Here is a 6,131-nt window from a genome sequence, read left to right as displayed (position 1 = left end):
GCTCAGCTTGTCGTCCTGATTCTGATGGGCTAGATCACCAATAAGCGCCCCGAAAGATCTCAGACTTCTTTTTTTTTTGAAAACTCTTAACGGAGTTTTACTCCTTCCTTATCAATACTGCAGTGGCCAAATCCTGAAAATGTCAATGCGGCCAAAAGTCCTGCGAAAATTATACCCCAGTATAGGAACCCTTCACAACGACTCTGATCTGGTGGATCTGAGAGATCTGAATGGCAGATCTGATATCTCTGGGCGGCGGAACAAACTGTTTCTACGGATCTGATGGATCTAATAGATCGGAATGGCTGATCTGCGAACTCGAGACTGCGGGACTGATGTCGGCTGCTACTGCAACCCTTTGCACAAGTGGATCTGGAAGAGATGATGTGTGATCCCCCAATAGAAAAGGGAACTATGGTCTTGAGGAGTGTCAGGTGCTACAGATCGCAATATACATAAGGGTCTGGCAGTAGTACTCGGCCCAATCTTTCAGGGCTCTAACTAAGGAGGATCGACCGTACCCTTAGCCGTACAACCCTACCACCCTATCGTACGGGCGAGTAATCTCTCCGAGTGCTATTCTCGATGTACTGTAGCTGCGAGACGGCCGACCGTTTATCTATGGCGAGGTTTCAAGGGAGCCTAGGGGGGCTTCCGATATACCTAGAGGGTACATGGAAGATAGTCCGTGCGCAGTTCTGTCTAATGCGCTATTACTCGAAGGGGTACCCACAAGGGTTACAAGGGAGTCCAACAGATGTGACCACCTCTTGTATTTCCTGCATGCATGCCTCCCCAAATCCATAGGTTTATGCGCTCAACGACAGATCCCGTGGTTTAAAGACGCCGGAACACGTCTCTAGCCAAAAAAAAAATTTGCTAAGAAATGGAGATCCCACCGGCCCTGGAAAGTGCTCTGATACCACTTGTTGTAGCTCTGATACCACTTGTTATGCTCTTAACCTGCAAAATGATACCCAAATACAAAATATGCGAAGAAAAGATACCCAGAACACGGAATAGCAATGATTTTATTATTCAGAGAGTAATGTTCACTTGCCTCTTCAAGGGGGCAACCTCCAATAGAGCAGAGCTCGATTACAAAATAAGACACGATGCTCCTCACAGGGAGTTTCTATCCTTTATATATGACTCATACATGCAATACCACGGGCCAATACCGTGGGTTTTATTAATACCATCTATCTAATACCACGGCCCATGTGGTTCCGTCATTAATTGCGGATTAACCACTTAGAATTATTAATATGGGCTTTATTGACTCTTGACTATTACGTGATCCCATTACATAAATAAGGGGGTTAGGATGGGACCCTAACAACATTTGGTTGTAGTAATTTTTGCATTAGATATTGTATCCACAAAGGTGTAGAGAGATGCTCACCTACAACGGACGTAAGTCCATAATACCCCAGAGTGAGCAGAACTTGGAGAGATCACAAAGCCCATCACCCTCGAAGCTCGGGGTAAATGAGTTACCGAAACTGTGGAGGGGGTAGGGTTTCATTACCGTAATGACCCTCGACAAACCTCAACCATATTCTAGAGAGTATGGATTTTGAATTATCTGCCTCAAAAAACAAGTGAGGGTAATACCTGTCAAGTAAATAAGTAAAGTGGAAGGCCCAAGACCCTATCAAATCCGACTGTAAAAGGGAGTAAGCAACTAAGTCTTCCAGCAAGGAATGGAAACTGAACCTCAAATAGGCCTACGGTGCCAGACTAAATAACCCAAGTGAGTATTGGCATAAACCTCTACATTTGGCTGTAGTAATTTTTCATTAGATATTACATCCACAAAGGTGCAGAGAGATGCTCACCTGCAATGGACGTAACTCCATAATACCCCAGAGCGAGTGGAAATTGCAGAGTGAGCAGAGCCCATCACCCTTGAAGCCTAGGGTAAATGAGTTACGAAAACTGTGGAGGGGGTAGGGTTTCATTACCCCAATGAACCCTCGGCAAACCTCAACCATCCGATACCCAACCTCATGATCCGACAGTGTAAGTTGGCCCGTAACTGGACTACCGACATTTGGCAGCTATAAACCCTGGTTCAAGAATGTTCCAGGCATGATAAATGCAAGACGACTGGCTGTAGTGGGTTAAGTACTACAAGGTGTCAATTCTAGTGTATTCGACTATGTCAAGCTATTTTTAATTTAAATACTAGCTAAACTCGTGTGAAGTTTAAATATTAATCGTGTAACAAAATCCCACTGCATAAGAAAAAGACTATGAAGGTGTGGCTGTTGGTTAAATGATGTAAATATAATCTAGTAACATAGCATGTTATATATTTATATATATAATCTCGATTTGAGTCGTTAGGAAAGTGATGGGCTACCATGACAAATGGAAACATTAGTTAAAGTTTTATTTTATATTTTATTTCAGTATGTTGGTGAGATGTGTTACAAATTCCAATGTGAAGAATTTTTATTGTTTCTGAAAATCGTGATTTATTCTTAAATTTATATTCATGATTTTTTATTATTTTTATTTTTAAAATTTAACAATCGAATATATATTTCTAAAGAGATTCTGTATATTTGTTTTTAGATATATTAGAAATATGCTTATTTTGATATTGCTTAAAACAATTATATATGTCAAGAAGCTAATCTATGATGTATTTAAATTTGTAGTTATAATTTTTATTGTTTTTTAATTTTTAAATTTAATAACTAATTTTATTTTTAAGAGATTTCAGTTTTTCCATTTAATTATTTGCAAATTATTTAAAATGGTTATATATAATTTTATGTATAATTGACATGTGTATTAAATATTTTATTTTTTAATTGATAAGTTGTGTAAAAAATATTTTAAATTGTGATTTAATAGATAAATTAATATACTATTACATTTGAGAATAAAATTTAAATCTCAAGTAATATAAAATACTAAAATAATCACCATGTAAATTCTTACAATGGTCTTTTACAATTGTTAATATAAATCGGTGATATATACAAGAATTTATAATACATATTAGAAATTATAATACATATTAGAATTTTGGCCACAACTAGATGTAAACACTATGTTGTTGAGGGTAAACCCTATGCTGTTGAGGGGGCAATGCAAAATACTAAAATAATCTATGGTAAACCCTGTGCTATTGAGGAGGCAATGCAAAATACTAAAATAATCTATGGTAAACCCTGTGCTATTGACGGGGCAATGCAAAATACTAAAATAATCTGTAGTGTTAGTGCAATTCAAAATGTGTTTCTTTACAATTTCAGAGATAATGTTATCTGAGGAAACATTCGAGATATGTTGCAGATTTTACACCAAAACCTATGAATAATTGGGAGCTGATGTTTGACTCATTTTCATGATGTTTGAAATTTGTTAGGTTGTGATGCAAATTTATATTTAGAAAGATAGCCATCATATTCTTCATGAATTAGTATTATTTTGTTGAGGGTAAACCCTGTGTGGTTGAGGGGGCAATGCAAAATACTAAAATAATCTATAGTTTTAGTGCAATTCAAAATGTTTCTTTACAATTTCAGAGATAATGTTCTCCAAGGAAACATTGGAGATATGTTGCAGATTTTACACCAAAACTTATGAATAATTGGGACCTGGTGTCTGACTCATTTTCATGATGTTTGAAATTTGTTAGGTTGTGATGCAAATTTAGATTTGGAAAGATAGCCATCATATTCTCCATGAATTAATATTATTTTATTTATCTTATATGATGTCATCTACTACCTGTATTTTTTCAAAATCTATCAAATATTTTCTATTGGAACTTGAAAAACCATCTTTGAAGATTAAGAGACAATCTATGTTGGAAAAGTTATAGAATTTGTCAATTCATTATATGTGACAATGCTTTCCTATCGAAGTTGACTCATTTTCATGATGTTTGAAATTTGTTAGGTTGTGATGCAAATTAATATTATTTCATTTATCTTATTGGTGTCATCTACTATCTGTATTTTTTCAAAATCTATCAAATATTTTCTATTGGAACTTGAAAAACCATCTTTGAAGATTAAGAGGCAATCTATGTTGGAAAAGTTATAGAATCTATCAATTTGGCATAATGTAAGTGTTTTCACTTTATATTCTACTTTTAAAAGGCCTTTTATTTTCTAATTTCTATCTTCAATGATTCATTATATGTTACAATGCTTCTCAAATTTATGCCTTACGGTCTTTCCATTGCAACATCTGGTACAATTGCTAGGTATCATCCCTTTAAAATAATTAATTAAATATTTAATGCAAATTTATAAAATACTAACTAATTAATAATTAATTATTCTCCTATAAATTTAAAGTAAACATCTAACCATATACTCTAAAACATTATATAACAAATATAAAAATAAAATTATTTTAAAAAAGTTTCACGAATATAAAATTACTCAAAAAATTCTCACAACTATCTCAAACAAATATTTACATTCTAAAAAATTATACTAACATTCTAAAAAGATTATATTATCGGAAATAAAAACAAAAATATAAAATTATTTTAAAGGTATAATACAATCTTAAAACAATCTCACAAATATAAAACTATCAAAAAAATATTTAGATATAAAATATAGCATATTAAATATAGTAAAAAGGCACAATCGTAATTAAGTTGAATATATACATAAACAGGTAGTCTAACGCGGAGGGGTTACAATTCTAGTCATATTTAGAAAAAATCCGGCCAGGATTTTTGTAAATCCAAGTTATAGTTGTTAAACTTCAAAATTTTAGGTGTCCTAAACGTTTTTGATGGTGCTGAAACCATTTCCACCATCAAAAACACGATTCAAACACTGCCTCTACAAAAAATTTTGAATTTTTTTACCCAGATTCCAGCCACTTTTGACGGCCAGAGCGATTCCTCGACCTCCTTAAACGACTCCTATACATAAATGCTTCAAATTTATCATCCCGTCGAAAACAATTAATAGTATACGAATAGTTGTCCTTTGGGGAGACGGTGGATATTCTTCCGTCAACAGAAGCATATTCAAGTCAAGTAAATGGGATGCAATTCCCGAAATTAATGAGCTCTTGTCAGGGGTAGTGCGGGATGCGGTTAACCCCTTTGGAGATTTGTTGCCCACGATCATGCAATCTAAATTAAAAAAGTTAAAAACTAGATCAATATCTATTAAATATAGGATAAAAAAGGGTGTAATCCTAATTAATGGTCATGACCATACAATATAATGTTGTATAGGAGTAATTTATGATCCCTTTCCAAACAATTAATAGTATCTTAGTAGTTGTTCGTGGAGAGGGCGCAGTGGGGTGTGCGTGTGCGTATCCAATTCAACTGCAACTGCCTACTTATATCATTCCTCAACCCGTGAAGAGTGAAAAACGGGGAGAGGAAGATGCGAAATTAATGGAGGGCGGGATGCAGTTCCTCATCAATGTATATATATATGTGTGTCTCTACAGCCTAACCACAGATAAATCGGCAACTTTGAGAATACAAATCAGAGATATTATTTGTACTGTGAGAATGGAAATGATGAGGCAGCAGATTAAAATCTGTCCAGAGATTGAAATCAAAATTCTGGTTGCCCAACAAAACATATGCAGGCCCCTCAGTTTGATAAACAAGTACTACAACCACCAGGTTGGAAAGGAAGAAAAGCAGTGCTCGTCCGTAAATATTCAGAGAATCAACGCACCGGCGAGCGCAGTGTGGTCGGTTATTCGAAGGTTCGATAAACCTGAAACGTACAAGCCCTTCGTCAGCAGCTGCTCCGTCAAGGGAGATGTCAAGGTGGGATGCGTCAGGGAAGTCAAAGTCGTATCGGGGCTTCCAGCGAAGAACAGCATTGAGCGCCTCGAGATTCTGGACGAGGAGAAGCACATTCTCAGTTTCAGGGTGTTGGGAGGAGGGAAGTGTTTGGACTAATGTTGTGGAATGTTATGTGACAGATATTCCAGAGGGGAATTCTAGAGAAGATACATGCACCTTCATAGATACCATCGTCAGATGCAACCTGCAGTCCTTGTCAAAGTTATTCCCACGGCCCACGTCTCAACAGATTAATAAATAATTGTTTTTATATTATGATCCTAAAGAACAAACTGTATTATTTTTTTTTTTTTTACGGGAAATCTGC

The 6,131-nt window shown here is 35.6% G+C and overlaps 1 pseudogene; it reads left to right on the top strand.

Moving 5' to 3' along the window:
• Positions 1-5,518: 5,518 nt before the first annotated feature.
• Positions 5,519-5,920, top strand: LOC149200645 (abscisic acid receptor PYL8 pseudogene; annotated as a pseudogene).
• The last annotated feature ends 211 nt before the right edge of the window (positions 5,921-6,131 follow it).

Source organism: Pinus tabuliformis, chromosome 2_1 (genome assembly GCF_031772625.1).
Source record: "Pinus tabuliformis cultivar Carrire ecotype Pingquan chromosome 2_1, CPIR1, whole genome shotgun sequence".
Classification (NCBI taxonomy): Eukaryota; Viridiplantae; Streptophyta; class Pinopsida; order Pinales; family Pinaceae; genus Pinus; species Pinus tabuliformis.
Note: the sequence above shows the minus strand (reverse complement) of the source record. Positions and strands in the feature narration are given on the sequence as shown.